Source organism: Callithrix jacchus, chromosome 5, assembly GCF_049354715.1.
Source record: "Callithrix jacchus isolate 240 chromosome 5, calJac240_pri, whole genome shotgun sequence".
NCBI classification, from domain to species: Eukaryota; Metazoa; Chordata; class Mammalia; order Primates; family Cebidae; genus Callithrix; species Callithrix jacchus.
In genome coordinates this window covers 118,275,569-118,292,185 of record NC_133506.1, presented here as the reverse complement: position 1 = coordinate 118,292,185, position 16,617 = coordinate 118,275,569, and the positions used below count along the sequence as shown (strand labels likewise).

The window sequence follows — 16,617 nt, the reverse complement described above, 5'->3', positions numbered from 1 at the left end:
CCCGGGCGTGGTGGCTCACGCCTGTAATCCCAACACTTTGGGAGGCTGGGGAGGGTGGATCACAAGGTCAAGAGATCGAGACCATCCTGGTTAACATGGTGAAACCTCATCTCTACAAAAATACAAAAAATTAGCTGGGCATGGTGGCGCGTGCCTGTAATCCCAGCTACTCAGGAGGCTGAGGCAGGAGAATTGCCTGAACCCAGGAGGCAGAGGTTGCGGTGAGCCGAGATCGTGCCATTGCACTCCAGCCTGGGTAACAAGAGCGAAACTTCGTCTCAAAAAAAAAAAAGAGTTGATGCAAGAGGAAGGATGACAATGATGAGGCTTAGGTTTTATGACCATATTTAGCTCATTGAGCCTTGGCTGTGTGGGCAAGTCAGCTTTGATGATGCAGGAAGCAGCTCTGGAGATGCTTAACCCTGCAGGTCCCAAGGCCTTCTGGTGGTCTCGGCAGGCAGTGGTGCCCTCTGGAACAGTCTCTCACTAGGGGATCTCTCAGTGGGTGGCAGGAGGATGGCTTTAGGGGAGGGAATGTCACCCACCTCCCCACAACTGTGCCCCCACCCTGCTGCGTGAAGGGAAATGATGTGACATTTGGATCCATTCAGGTAATGCAGGAGAATGAATGCCGAATGAATGAATGAATCCAGGGAAAGCTGGAGCTATCAGGGGGAAGCCAAATAAGCTTTGTCACTATCATGTGGTGGGGAGGATACTAACCAGGAAGTGAAGGTTGGTGTTCAAATGCAGGGCTCAAACCATAGCTCCAGCAGTTCCTGACCGTGACAGTTTTTGTATTTCAGTACCGTTTTGTAGAATGGGACTGCTGAACCAGGCTTAAAATCATATTCAGTCTGGTCTCTATGATGGGGACGGTAGGGGTGAAAATGGAGCTGCCCCATTCTGCACATAGTGGAAGGGTTCATCCCACAAGCATGTTTCACCTGTATTTTTGCCAAGGTTCTGTGAGGAATTCAATATCCCCAAGCTTGCTTTCTTTCAGGCCTAGTAGAATCAGCTGGGCTGATTTGTTCTAGCTGGTGGGGAAAAAGTGCCAGCAAGCAAAAGAAAAGAAAAGGAGAGAAAACAAATGTTCATAGCTGAAAGAAACCCGGCATTTAATCTAATGGTTTCTATCTGCCAGTCATCAGAATTATCATAACCTAGGATGATTTAAAAAGTACAATTTCTTACCCCTGCCTCTAGACATACAGATTATTAAAAATCTCCAGCGGGGGCGGGGTCTGATGTTTGGAAACCAGCACACTCACTCTCCTGACCTCCCACAGCAGACGGTGAAGGCTACCACCGACTGACCTGTCATAAGACTGTCTTCTTTCTGTTTCTAAAAGAGATTTCCGCTGGGCGAAGTGGCTAACGCCTGTAATTTCAGCACTTTGGGAGGCCAAAGAGGGCAGATTACCTGCGGTCAGGAGTTTGAGACCAGCCTGGCCAGCATGGTGAAACCCCATCGCTACTAAAAAATACAAAAATTAGCCAGGCGTGGTGGCGCATGTCTGTAATCCAAGCTTCTAGGGAGGCTGAGGCAGGAGAATTGCTTGAACCCGGGTGGCGGAGGTTGCAGTGAGCTGAGATCGTGCCATTGCACTCCAGCCGGGGCAACAGGGAGACTTCGTCTCAAAAAAAAAAAAAAAAAAAGGTTTCCTCATTTTCCCTTAGCAAATAGACAAAGATGAAAAAAAAAAGCCCAAAAAGTTATTTCCTGCAGCTAACTTAAATCTTGGCTGCATTTCTAGGCCTCTTATCTGTGTAATAACTTTACTGATGACTTTCAGAGTTTGCTTTCTTCACCTGAATGTTGTGGGTTTATTTCTTCATTCAACAAAAATTAATTCAGCACCTCCTATTTGCTAGGTCGTTTAGTAGCTGTTGGGGAGATGAGCAAAATGGACACTATCCTTGGCCTTTGGAGCTTATACCCTTTTAAAGGAGTCAGTTAAATTTGCAATGTTGGCCAGGTACAGTGGCTCGTGCCTGTAATTCCAGCACTTTGGGAGGCTGAGGCGGGGGATCCCTTGAGCCCAGGGATTTGAGACGAACCTAGGCAACATAGCAAAACCCCATCTCTACAAAAAATAAAATAAATAGCTGGGCGTGGTGGTGCATGCCTGTAATCCCAGCTACTCAGGAGGCTGAGGCAAGAGAATTGCCTTAGCCCGGGAGGTTGAGGGTGCAGTGAGTGGTGTTTGTACCACTGCTTTCCAGCGTGTAGGAAGACATTGAGACTCCATCAGAAGGAAGGGAGGAAGGGAGGAAAGAAGGAAGGAAGGAAGGGAGGGAGGGAGGGAGGAAGGAACGGAGGGCAGGAAAGGAGGACTAGCTTTCAGCCTTAGGATAAGTAGCAGTTAGTCCAGGGATGGAGAAGGAAGTGGGAGAGCAAAGATCCTGGCAAAGAGACCAGTATATGTGGGGCCAAAGGCAAAAGAACAGAGAATGCTTGACAAACTGAGTGAAAATCCATACAGTCGGGCATTGTGCCTCACAAACCTTTCTGTCATTTCTACAGTTCTCCCCAGAAACCCCTCAAAACTTGCCTATGACTCTCTAGGCTCCCTGGAGCCCAGAGCAAGACAAAGAACTTTTGTTTGATCACCTGAGATATAATGAGAATGACCCCCAGGTACCTTATTTGTGTATTGGGCATGCAGCTTGCTTTTGTGAGAATAGCACTGTATTATTGCTGACTCACGGTCAGCCACACATTTTACAACAATCCCACAATGTCTGCCCTGGATTTTCTTTCTGCGTAACTTCCCTTTCAGCTTTCTTTTAAAAAGCCTTGCCTCTGTGCTCTGTTTTTACTTATCTCTTTCTTTGAAATGGATCATGTCTAGAAGTTGTGGGTTTCCGGGAAAGCTGCCAATCCCAAGGGTCCTTCTGCAATGAAATGCAGGTCAAACTGAGATTTGGAGTTGAAAGCTGATAAGTCTAAATGCCCACATCTTAGAGCATCTAACCAATCTGTCTGCCCATCAGGGTGACTGATCCCATCCCTGTCTTATTTGCTGCTGTGGGGGTGAGGGCAGGGGGTCGAGAAGGATGGAGGCAGTGTTTGCGCCAGACAGTGATGTGCCAGGCAGAATAGAATCTCTGCACAGTGTCTCCTAGAAGGGAGGGCAGGGGGAGGGGGCAGATGCTGACAGGCTCGTGGGAGCCATGCCAGCAGATGGGTCTGCCTGGGTCCCCGACTAAACTAACTCTTCCCAAGCCAATCAGGCTGCAGGGCCAGAGCCCGACTATTCTTCGCTGGGATCCCAAGTGAAGCAATGGGGGCCGTGCAGGAATTCATGGGTCAATGCTAGTTTGGTAGGTGGGGGTGGGGAGGTCGGGAAGGGGCAGGAACAGGGGTGGGTCTGCTTGGACTTGCTCATGGGAGCTGAGCCAGCCCCAGCAGGGAAGAAGGGTCGCTTTGGCATGCATTCTCCTGCAGTTACCAGGCCTCACCGCCTGCCAGGCTGCTGGTGCGCAGGGCCCAGCCCCCTCCCCAAAGAGCCCCTGAGAGGGGCCGGGAATGGGGGGAAGGCCACCCGTGGCCTTGTGAGGCTGAAGCACAAGCTCCTTCCTCAGCTGCCAAGGAAGAATTTAATTACCAATTAAAGCCCCCTCCATCTGTTTCGGGCCTGCCAGAGAGCTCTCTCTACCCTTTAATTACATCTCTGACAACAATTTAACTCAATTAGCTGGTAAACACAGCAGAATGCAGGCAACCCAGGGCACCCTCTTGTCCCTGCCATCTGTCTGTCCGTCTTGTGCTTTCCCAACTCGCTCTCAGTCTGTCTGTCCTGCCCCTGCTTCCCTGTATCATATTGGCACCGCCCCCCACCCCTTGGTTTTCTCTTTTCCTTCTGTCTTCTCCAGCACCTCTTGTCTGTTTCACACCAGCTGGGTTCCCACCACCACCCCCCTAGCCCCGCCGTCTTTGTCATTCTGTCTTCCTCTCCCATCTGCTGTTTGTCCATCCCTTTCCCGTGCTTTGTCTTGTTCTGTGCATCCCAACTTTCTCTCTTTCCCTGCCAGGCCAGTCTCCAGTGAGCCCTTTCCTTCCCCTTTCCTTCTCCCCATCTTCCTCCTTCTCTGCCATCTGTCCTGCATTAACCAGATCCATCCCTTTCAGCGTCTCTTCTGTGAGCTTCCTTTCTGGTGTGTTCCCTTAACCCCTGTCATCTCCTTTTACTTCATCCACTTCGCACAAAGGTGAGCCCTAGCAGCAATAGTTGCCATCTTTTGAGCACTTACTTTGCCAGTCACTTGCTAAGAGTTTGACATGCATTATTTCACTGAATATTTACAAAAATTCTGTGAATAGGTATAATTTTTCCCATTTCACAAGTGGAATAATGGATCCTCTGAGAAATTTTGCCACTTGTCCAAGGTCACAGCATTTGCAACTGATAGAATCAGGATTCAAAGCCAGGTCTTTTTCCTTCAATACTGAATGAGATTCCTGAGGCTGGACACAGTAGCTCACACCTGTAATCCCAGCATTTTGGGAGGCCAAGGCGGGCAGATAGCTTGAGCCCAGGAGTTGAAGACCAGAGTGGGCAACATGATGAGACCCTCATCTCTGCAAAAAATACAAAAATTAGGTGAGCATAGTGGGGCATGCCTATAGTCCCAGCTACTCAAGATCCTGAGGTGGGAGGATCACTTGAGTCCAGCAGGTCAAGAGGAGCAATTTTATGGATGACAGAGAGGCCTGAATATTCAGGAAAAGGCTCTGTGTTGTTGAAATGAAGGACAAAGGCCGGGCGCAGTGGCTCATGCCTATAATCCCAGCACTTTGGGAGGCAAGGCAGGTGGATCATGAGGCCAGGAGTTCAAGACCAGCCTATCCAACATAGTGAAATGCCATTTCTACTAAAAATACAAAAAATTAGCCGGGTTTGATGGCATGCGCCTGTAGTCCCAGCTACTCGGGAGGCTGAGGCAGGGAAATCGCTTGAACCCGGGAGACAGAGGTTGTAGTGAGCCAAGACCATGCCATTGCACTCCAGCCTGGGTGACAGAGTGATACTCTGTCTCAAGAAAGAGAAAGAAAGAAATGAAGGACAAAGAGGACAAAGCAATAGGTTCCCAGTTAACACTGGGAGGGAGGTGGGTAGAGAAGGGTAAAAAAATAGAGAAGATTTCTGAGAATTTAACCTCTTCATTTCTGCTGGAGGGAACCTTCCAGATTCTAGTTTACTATGGTGTTGAAGAAGTTCCCCAGTTCCCTGAGAAAGTAAAAATGTCCAGGATCTAAAGGAATAAAAGAGAGGGAGAGAAACAAGTAGGCTATAATTATCCTAGCAACCCTCTCCTGGAATGGGGGCGGGGGGGGCGGGTGCTGCAGAGAAGGGCAGCCTGATCCGTCTTGTGGACAGGCAGGGACATGACCGAGACCCCGGGTCAGCCAGGTAGTCACATGGCTGCGGCTTGGGCAGACCCCAGCCAGATAAAACTCATCTGCTTTCTTCCCCCAACCTTCTTCGGCTGATTAATCACTCTTCCTGTGATTAAAACAGAAAAGAATTGGAGGAAAGGCTACAGCAGAGAAGAAGAGCCTATCTCTGATCTCTGTTTTCTACCTTCCTTTGCTCTTGAGATGTGCAGGCCATCCTCAGGGGTTTGCTCCACTTGGGGTTTAGAACCCACATATTCCACTAACTCACACCTTCATTTCACCTTGCCATGCTAAGCAAGAGTGCTGGGATTCCAATGAAATTCCTCAAATGCAGAAACTGTTCTTTGAGAGCAAATGCCAATCAGCTATGTGTCAGAGTCAGCCTCAGTAGGGAGACTAGCACAATACCCAGACTTTTCCTACTTTTTTGTTTTTGTTTTGTTTTTTGTCTTGATTTTGTTTTTGAGAAGGAGTCTTGCTCTGTCACCCAGGCTGGAGTGCAGTGGTGCCATCTCAGCTATCTGCAACCTCTGCCTCCTGGGTTCAAGTGATTCTCCTGTCTCAGTCTCCCAAGGAGCTGGGATTACAGGCACATGCTACCATGCCTGGCTAATTTTTGTATTTTTGTATTTTTGGTTTTCACCATGTTGACCAGACTATTCACGAACACCTGACTTCAGATGATCTACCCACCTTGGCCTCCCAAAGTGTTGGGATTATCGGCATGAGACACCCTGCCCACCCTCTTCCACCCCGCTCAGCCTCTTTTTTTGAGACAGTCTCACCCTCTTGCTCAGGCTGGAGTGCAGTGGCACAATGTCAGCTCACTGCAACCTTCTGGGTTCAAGGAATCCCTCCTGAGTTGAAGCAATTCTCGTGCTTCAGCCTCCCAAGTAGCTGGAATTACAAGCATGAGCTACCAGGCCCAGCTAATTTTTGTAGTTTTAGTAGAGATGGTGTTTCATCATGTTGGCCAGGCTAGTCTTAAACTCCTTGTGTCAAGTGATATGCCTGCCTCGGCCTCCCAAAGTGCTGAGTTTACAAGCATGAGCCACAGGGTCCAGCAGAATTTTCAACATTACAAATCTCTCAAGAAGTCCCATCATGCAGACAGACATGGAAAGTTCTAGACAGAGGCAACCAAGGGGCAGATGGAAGGCTGGAAAAAAGAAGGGGTAGGGAAGCAAGGAATTCAAAAGGAAGAGGCTCCCAGTCCAGGCTTCCCAAGCATTATACAATCAGTGGGTTTGTGGGCCGTTTCTGTAAACATTATATAATAAAGACCACAGAGAAAAGAGGCCCATAGGTGTATTTTTTCATAAACAGACATGTAATTACCTAGAATTTTAGAGTTCAACAGGCCAGCAGTCTACCTGACCTAGGGACCTTCCTGCTGCGAGGGTTATTATTATAGTGTCCCTCATAGTAGCCTTCTTTGGATACTTCCAGCCACAGAGAACTTACTACCTCACTAGGTAGCACCTTTGTATTTTCAGACTGTTTTAATGTTTAGAAAATTCTTTCTCATACTAAACCAGAAACGATCTCCCTGTAATTCACTCCTTCTGTCCTCTTTTCGTTGTGTGAATTGATAGAGAATACATCAATCTTCCTCCCCTGTTCAGGCGCCAATCAAATGTCTAGAAGGCAACCAACAGGAATCCTTGAGAGCTTAAACATCCCTAATTCCTTTACTTATTCCTCAAATACTCTCCTTTCAAAATCTCACTATCTCCAAAGGCCTTTTCATTAGCAATACCTTTCTTTATAAATAGTGCCCCAGCCCTGAAGATTAAGTCCAAAGGGCAGAGGATAAAGAAAGACAATCGCCTCCCTTGTTCTGAAGATTGTATTTTTATTAATGCAGCTCAGAATCTCTAATTTTTTTTATAGCGGGTTTTGTTGTTTTGTTTTAGAGTTTTACTCTGTCTCCCAGGCTGGAGTGCAGTGGCACAATCTCGGCTCACTACAACGTCCATCTTTCAGATTCAAGCCATTCTTGTGCCTCAGCCTCCCAGTAGCTGGTATTATGCCACCACGCTCAGCTAATTTTTGTATTTTAGTAGAGACAGGGTTTTGTCATGTTGTCCAGGCTGACTCGAACTCCTGGCCTCAAGTGATCCACCCTCCTCAGTGTCCCAAAGTGCTGGGATTATAGGTGTGAGTCACCATACCCGGCCCATAGTAGATTCTTTATAATATCAGCTTCTTTATCACATCAGCATATTGAGGTTGCAGGCAACTAAACTTACTGTTTTTAGTATATATAACTCTTAGGCAATATCTTCCTCGTCCCTACTGAATTAACTCTTTTGGTGACAAGTATGAAACTTATCATTTAATCCTTTTAAATTTCACCTCACTCAACTCAATTTAACTAACACTGATGGAGTGTACATCATGTTAAACTGTGTATGATTTGGGTCAGGGTTCCTATCCTGCTACAATCTTATTAAATCCTTACCTTGCCACCCAAAACATTAACTCTCTCTTTTGTCTCTGTATCATCCACAGATCTGATGAGCTCGTCTTTCATGTTTTCACCCAATCTCAATAAAGTATTGAAGAGTGCAGTGCCTCCTAAAAGGATTATTTTGAAAGAATCAGCATCTAATTGAATCTCTCTCCTTCAAATGGAGGCTATATAGTTGGTTTTTGGGTAACTTTTTATTTTTATAAATTTCAAACTTATAAAAGAATATCAAAAATAGTACAAAGAACTCCCATTTGCCCTTTACCCAGATTCATCGATTGTTTACATTTTGCTCCATTCACTTCATCCTTCTCTATCTACATGTTTTTTTTGGAACTTTTGGAGAGCATTTTGGAGATATCCTGTCCCTTTACTCCTAAATATTCTAGTATGTGTTTCCTAAGAACAGAGGCATTCTCTTACACAAACCTCAGTAGCATGATCAAAAGCAAGAAATTTAGCATTGTTATGAGAATGTGTTCTAATGTACAGCCCATATTCAATGTCCATCCATTTTTCCAGTAAAGTCCTTTATGACTATTCCCGTCGTCAGACTCTCTCTACCCCCAGTCCAGGATCCAGTCCAGGATCATAGATGGCATTCAGTTGTCATGACTTCTTTTTTTATTTTTTTTCGCTCTTGTCACCCAGGCTGGAGTGCAATGGCGTGATCTCAGCTCACCGCAACCTCTGCCTCCTAGTTTCAGGCAATTCTCCTGTCTCAGCCTCCTGAGTAGCTGGGACTACAGGCGTGCGCCACCATGCCCAGCTAATTTTTTGTATTTTTAGTAGAGATGGGGTTTCACCATGTTGACCTGGATGGTCTCAATCTCTTGACCTTGTGATCCACCCACCTCGGCCTCCCAAAGTGCTGGGATTACAGGCTTGAGCCACTGCGCTCGGCCGTCATGACTTCTTAGTAGGAGCCTATAATTCTGTTTCAACACTTTGCCATTGCTAAAAGCAGTTTCAAAACTTTTTTGGAAAATGGCAACCACAGAAAAACATTGCAACCATCCCACCACCTTCCAAGGATGAGGAACTGGTACCTTTGAGGAAAGCCACACAAATGTGCTGAAGACTCTGAAGATAATTCCCAGGGAGGCTTCCCAAATGTTTTAAGCAACGGAAGCATTTGGAATAAATGCAGTCTCCTGGTGACATGACTTTGAAGGGAATATCCTCAAATAGAGAGGAATGACTCCTAAGGCATTTGCCTACAAATTTGCCTCATTAGTTGGTAGTCAAACAGCAGACCCTCTTACAGCTTAAGGTCTCAGAAGACAGGGCCTATGGGATAGGCACATTCTTCTTGGTTCATTTGCTAATATATTGGGTGGGTGGAGCTGAGCCTTAAGTTTAGCTCCCCAAAGAGTTATTTATGCTCTCCATAGGTTCAAACCTCAGTCTCTAACATCAGTTATGACAGAGGCAGGTAGGCAACAGAAGATGTACAGGGTAACCAGTTTCCAACTACTCAAAACACGTATCAGACTGATGGAGGGTGGATAACTAACTTCCCACCATACCCACACCATAACAGATACCCAATAAATATGAAACCACATCAACAAGCACGTGGCAGCAGGCTTTACAGTGGTCTGCTAAACTCAGGGAACCTGGGCTCCAACCAGAACTCAGGGTAATGATGACCAAACCCTGTTCCTATAGATTGCTCCCAATCACCCAGTTTCAAAGCCTTAGAGCTTAGTGCCTTATCACTCTCCTTCTCCATCCCTTCCTAACATCCATTTAGTTATCAAACTTTTTCATGTTTCTCGAATTTATTATTTTCTCTTCATTCTGGCCCAAGCCCTCCTTTACTGGTTCCCTGATCTCTAGTCTCTCTCTCTTTTTTTTTTTTTTTTTTTTTTTAGACCAAGTCTTACTCTGTGGCCAGGCTGGAGTGCAATGGTGTGATCTTGGTTCACTGCAACCTCTAACTCCCTGGTTCAAGCGATTCTCCTGCCTCAGCTTCCTGAGTAGCTGGGATTACACGCACCCTCCACCACACCCAGCTAATTTTTTTTAAATATTTTTAGTAGAGATGGGGTTTCACCATGTTGGCCAGGATAGTCTTGAACGCCTGACCTTCTGATCTGCCCGCCTCCGCCTCTCAAAGTGCTGGAATTACAGGCGTGAGCCACCAAGCCTGGCTGATCTCTAGTCTCTCTTATACCAGTTCATTCTATGCGGCACCCCTAGATTAACCTTCCTTAAAAAAATACACACACACACACGCACACATATATATACCTATATTTTTACATGTATGATACTGCTGTTCCAAAGTCTCCAACACTTCCCTAAAGCATACAACATATAGACCAAGTATCTGGGCCCTGTATTCAAATTCTTTATTTTTTGAGATGGAGTCTTGCTCTGTCACCCAGGCTGGAGTACAGTGGTGCAATTTTGGCTCACTGCAGCATCCGCCTCCCAGGTTCAAGCAATTCCCCTGACTGTCTCCTGAGTAGCTGGGACTATAGACATGTGCCACCACGCCCAGCTAATTTTTGTATTTTTAGCAGAGACATGGTTTTGCCATGTTGGCAAGGTTGGTCTTGAACTCCTGACCTCAGGTGATCCACCTGCCTCAGCCTTCCAAAGTGCTGGGATTACAGGCCACCTCAGATGAGCCACCACGCCCGGCCCTGTCTTCAGGATACTTATCAAGTTTATACTTTATTTATACTTATATTTATTTATTTATTTATTTTTGAGACAGGATCTCACTCTGTCTCTCAGGCTGGAGTGCAGTGGCACTGTCCCAGCTCACCGCAGCCTTGGCTGCCTCTGAGCTCAAGCCATCTTCTCACCTCAGCCTCCCAAGTAGCTGGGACCACAGGCAGCCATGACTGTGCCTGGCCAATTTTTTATTAATACAGACAATTCTCACTATGTTGCCCAGGCTGATACACTTTATTTGTATTTGTATTTTTTTTTTTTTTAAGAGATAAGGTCTTGCTGTGTTGCCCGGGTTGGTCACATACTCCTGGACTCAAGTGATCCTCATGCTTCAGCCTCCAGAGTAGCTGTAATTACAGGCACAAGCCACCCACCCAGCTCCAAGTTTCCTCTTTAAATCCAGCCAAATTCATTCATTCAAAAGCAAGCCATCCTCGTAGTCTTTGCTCATGCCATTCCCTTTTTCACTTCACTTCATTCCATCCCTCACTTCCTTAAAGACCCAGGCTCAGTGGCCTCTTTTGTGGGGGGCCCCTAGCTCCAAGTCCTGCAATCCCTCCCTTGGAGCTGAGTGTTGAAAGCATCTGCATTTGTACTTTCATTTGGCACTTGGCATACGATTATTTGGTGATTTGTAATTTTTAATGCATCTACTGTTTCTCAACAGAAAGACCAAACCCTTTGACAGCAGAAGGCATGTTTATATCTCTTGCTACCTTATATTTAATGTAATGCCACATACATAGTTGGAGTGCAATGCATATTCAGTGCTGGTGATCCTGAGCTGTGTTTGAAAAGGATCTAGAACCAAGGATCTATGCCAATGTGTATTGAGCATATAATAATCCTCAGACACAATGCTATATACTTTATATGGATTATGTCATTTGTCCTTTCTACAACCCAGTAATCTATGGACAACTACAATCCCCATTTTGCTGATGAGGAAACTGAGGCTTAGAGAGAGCTAAGTAATTTTCCCATGGTCATCCAGTGCATGAGTGGAGAAACCAGAATTCAGCCAAGATGGTTTGATTCCAAAGCCACAGCTCTCACTGTGCTGACATTTGAAGAGAATAATTCCTCCATCCTAACACTGTAAATAATAAATATAATAATTGTGATTCTGATGATAATAAATAAAAATCTTCCATGGAAAGTGGGGTTCTGATATGCTCAAGCAGGTTTTGTTTTATTTTGTTTTGTTTTTGAGATGGGGTCTCACTCTGTCACCCAGGCTGGAGTGCAGTGGTACTATCTCTGCTCACTGCAACCTCTGCCTCCCAGGTTCCACTGATTCTCCGGCCTCAGCCTCCTGGGTAACTGGGATTACAGGTGCATGCCACCACACCCAGCTAATTTTTTGTATTTTTAGTAAAGACATGGTTTTACCATATTGGCCAGGCTGGTCTTGAACTCCTGACCTCAAGTGATCCACTTGCCTTGGCTTCCCAAAGTGCTGGGATTATAGGTATGAGCCACAGTCCCCAGCCCATCAAGTAGGTTTTTTTTTTTTTTTTGTATCCAATAACTTCCCTCTTGCAAAGGTCTTCAGATGTATAAATGCAATTCTTTCCTGTACAGGAAGGTAAAATGAGCTGCAAAGTCATGTTAGAATTTGGTAAAGAGGTATTTCTTTCCTTTCCTTTCTTTCCTTTTTTTTTTTTTTTTTAAGGCCTAGTAAAGAGGAGGCATCTAACCTCAAAGCAGCCTAAGTTTACAGACCAAGGCCTGGCCAGAAATCTGTAATTTTCAGTTTCCACTCCACATTTCTTTTTCTCTTTTTTTTTTGAGACGGAGTTTTGCTCTTGTTGCCAGGCTGGAGTGCAACAGCATGATCTCGGCTCACTGCAACCTCTGCCTCCCAGGTTCAAGTGATTATCCTGCTTCAGCCTCCCAAGTAGCTGGGATTATAGGCATGTGCCACCACGCCCAACGAATTTTGTAATGGGGTTTCTCCATGTGGGTCAGGCTGGTCTGGAACTCCCAACCTCAGGTGATGCCCCCCACCTCAGCCTCCCAAAGTGCTGGGATTACAGGGGTGAGCCACCGCACCTGGCCTCCACTCCACATTCCTAGTGTGCTGGAGCTGAGAAGGATTTGGTGGGGAGGGTAGAAAAGGGGTGGTGGTGTGTTTTGTGTGTGTGTGTGTGTGTGTGTTGTGTGTGGTTTTTGTGTGTGTGTTTTTCACAAACTGGGTTAAGTTTGAGGTTCCAAGGGGGCTCTCAGTTCCCCCATGTCTCTAGGGAAGGAAAAATAGAAAGCAGTATAGGTGTTCAAACTGGTCAGGGAAGGCAGTTCCCCAAGGCAGTTCCTATCACAGCCAGCTGATGTCACCAACGGGGGAGGGGGAAGAGATGGAGGAAAGAAACAATGGAAGAGACAAAGAGGAAGGAAGGAGGGACGACAGAGTAAAAGTGAAGATAAGATAAAAGGCCAAGGACACAGGGTGAGAGGAAAGAAAAGGGTGGAGGAAAGAGAGAGGAAGGAGAATTCGAAGCCATAGGCTTTTGCCCACCTCCTTCTCCCATCCCTAACCACGGAAGAGAGCTTCTCGTCCCTTTCTGTATCCAGAGGGTATGAAGACCCTCACTCTCCGACCTCGGTGCTGTCTCCAGGGCCCAGAGGGGCAAACTGGGGAGAGGAGGGAAGACTTGTAAACATGAGTGTAATTTTCCTTTGGTTTCCCCAGGAGTTGCCCGTTCCGTTTCCTGAGGCCATTCCTCTCCAGGCAGCCCTTGGGAGTTCCCGCCCACCGACCCCAACCAGGCTTCAGCCGGCCCCTCTCCTCCATCTCGCCATCTCTCCATCTCTCCGAGGGGCTCGCGTCTCCCTGATGCGTTCTGGTGTCTGTCTGAGCCATCCATCAAGGGTGGCAGGCTGGGGGAAACATGAAAAAGAGCCTATTTGGCTATTAACGTCCCCTCCCGCTTTGTTGTCTCTCTCCTCCCCACTCCCCTACCAGCCCCTCACTCAACCCCTCCCTTTTCCCCTTTTGCAAGAGACAAAACCAGACTGACAAGCTGAAGACTCAAACATTAATCAAACTGCGCTCCGGAACAACCTTTCCCTCGCATTAATAAATACATTTGCGGCCCCTCATTGGACAGTTGGCCTAATTTGTTTCTTTTTCGCGGGGTGGGGGGAGCAGCCGCGCCCGCGCCCCCCGTCTCCCAGCAGCCCGGTGCAAAGCAGATGTTCCGCTGCTGACGCCGAGCAGCGCGGAGCCGCGCGCCCAGGAGGCCGCGGTTGTCATGGCAACGGCGGGGCCGCCTGCTGTCGCGGAGCACGCTGTCTCGCCCGCTCAGTGATTACCTCCATCTCCGCAGTGTTCGCCATACGGTCCGGATTCTAATCAGATCTCCTCCCCGCTCCCTCCTCCGTCCGGCCCACTACCCCTTCAGCTCCCACAGCCTTGGGACTCATTAAGAACTGCCCGTGCATCCCTGACGGTGCCCAGGAAGGCAGAATTGTGGAGAGATGCCCTGCACTTAGCCTGTGTTAGGAAGGCCCCAGTGCGACTCTCAAGAGGTTCTGTTTCCCCAGGCCATCATTGGTGACACTGGACCTGGGGAATCCAGCTCCCAGCACTGTCCCCTGAAGATTCCTCCTCCTCCCCTTTGGTAGGTTGAGGCAGGTCACCTGAGGTCCCCAAGAGAGGTAAGGCAGGCAACTATAGTTCCCCTTCCATCTGGACAAGACTCTTCCATTCCCGTTCTGTAAGTGCTGGGAATGATTTCATCGGCACAGACTGGAGATGGGCAGTCCACTGGCCGGAGTTAGGCCCATGGTTATTTGACCCTCTCTGCACCACCACACACTATGCTTTCCATGCTTCCAGGCTGAGGGTGGCTTTGTATAGGTGGTCTCAGATATACTCCCGGCTGGCAGCCTTGCAAGGGAGGCACTGCGAACCCTCTCCAGGCTTAGGAATGAACAAGGGGCAGTGTGATGCCTCAGGGCCTTGGGGTACCTGGCTGTCTTTCTGTTAGGGGAGGAGAGTCCTTTCCCTGAGTCTCTGAGGCTTCATTATAAGATCCCAAGCATAAATCCCCTTTCCAAACATCCTTGACTTTAAGAGAAACCGGGTAATAAGAGAAGCCACAGGCAAGAAAGCACAGAGGGGTTGGGAGTGAGTCCTACAGAGAAAAAGGGCAGATTTGGGACAGGTAGATGAGATTCTGGGTTCAGATTCCACCTTGCAGCCTATATCACAAGACGGGAAACCCGAGGTGGTTGGAGCAAAAAATAATTTTGCTCAAGGGGAGGAACCCTTTAGAGTGATGAAAAGTAGAAACACACACGTTCCAGAAGTGTTATCAATGCCAGAGAAAGCTTGCCTAAACACTCCCACAACATCCCAAATGCCTGCCTCCCCACAATGGTCGCTGGAAAGTTCTGAGCCGTATTATAGAATGAGAAGAAATGCCAGGCTGAGCTCTCTCTCCGAGGCTACTAAGAATCGTCACGAGGATTAGAGCTGCAAGGGCCTTTAGAGATCTAGACCAATCCTTCATTTTACGGATGAGAAAACTGAAACCCAGAGAGGAATGACCACTGGCCAAGATCCCACAGCTAGAAATAGTGGAACCAGGTTTCTCTTTCTGCAATAGTGGCCACTGTTCTGCCCCCATTCCTCTCTCAGAGACAACCAGCTCGGAAAGTCTGGTTTCCAAGAGGCACAGACAGAAACCCAAAATCTCAGGCCTCTCCCAGTCTCTAGTCACCCTGTCACCTGAAGGCAGCTCCACTAGAGTGACAGGCCCAGGGCGTCAGTGTGGGTGGGGGGATGGGGGATGGTGGGTTGGGAGGGAACTTTTGTGGGGCCTCCTTCAATTGATTGTCTGCAGCTCTGTCTTTGTCTGTCACTCAGAAGGGAACTGCTGAGGGGAGAGGTCAGGCTGGTCGGTAGGAAGGGAGAAAAAGGCCTGTCCCTGTCAGAGAGGGATTGGGAAGAAGGCAGGCAAGGGGACCGAAGCTCCTTCAACCTCCTCATCCTCCCCCACCCCAACTCCTGGGCTGTCTCCCCTAGGGTATTCCAGGCTTTGCTCATTTTAGGACCAGGGCAGCAACTGCGCACAAAGGCCCTTCTCTTCTGTGTGAAATCCTGGCTTCCCATTGGAGAGCTACTACATTATGCCCTTTCTGCAAGAAGAGGCTGCCAAGGGGTCTAACTCAAACCTACAAAGCAGGGGGTACCAATCCGTTCCCCTTCCACACAACCACCACCCTGACTCCACCCCTGTGCTTGCCCTTGTCCCTGCTCCTGCCTGCTACATCAGATTCCCCAGGCTCCTGACCCTCCATGTAGTTTCCATCAGATCCATCCCTTGAGAGCCCTGGTTTCCAGGCCGCCCCAGCTTCCACTGTACACTATCCCATCTCCCCAGATTGTGCTGTTTCTAGTCCCCCCTTGTTCTCCCTGCACACGAATCTACCTCCCCAGATTCAACTGTTTTCAGGCTACTCCCTCCGTCTGCCCCCCTGTACACGACTATCTCCCCAGATCCTGCTGTTTCCAGGTTCCCCCATATTTCCTCAGTACACAAATTGGCCTCTCTGGGTTTGGCAGTTTCCAGTACCCCCCTTCTCTCTCACTAGGCAGTTCCATCTCCCCAGATTCAGCTGTTTTCAGGCTCCCCTCATTTGCCCTGTACACAGATACCTCTCCCAGGTTCTGCTGTTTCTAGGCTTCCCCATTTCCCTTGTATACGCATCAGTTTCTAGCTTATGTTGATCCCAGCTGCCTAAGGGATTCAGCAGGTTTAGGGAAAGTGGAAGGAAGAAGAGAATCAGAAAGAGGAGAAAAAAGATTTTCATCGGGGAAGCTCTGGATTTCTTGTGACCCAAAGCCCTAAGCAGCTTGCCTAAGGCAGCCTCTGGGCCTCTGCATCTACAAATAGGTCCCTTAAGGCGATCTGCCCTGGGACATCCCAATCCCCAATCCCCTCCTGCTGCTGCCCAGGATCCAAGCTTTAAGTTGGACATCCTCTGGAGGGCCCGGTCTTGGCGGAAGTGCTTATGCTTGCATGAAGTGGGACAGACAACA

The 16,617-nt window shown here is 47.9% G+C and overlaps 1 long non-coding RNA gene across 1 annotated transcript; it reads left to right on the top strand.

The window, feature by feature from the left end:
* The first annotated feature begins 364 nt into the window (after nucleotides 1–364).
* On the top strand, nucleotides 365–13,670 carry LOC118153846 (uncharacterized). Its single transcript, XR_004743482.3, has 2 exons — nucleotides 365–611; nucleotides 13,261–13,670. It is a non-coding gene; the product is annotated as an uncharacterized LOC118153846 (long non-coding RNA).
* The last annotated feature ends 2,947 nt before the right edge of the window (nucleotides 13,671–16,617 follow it).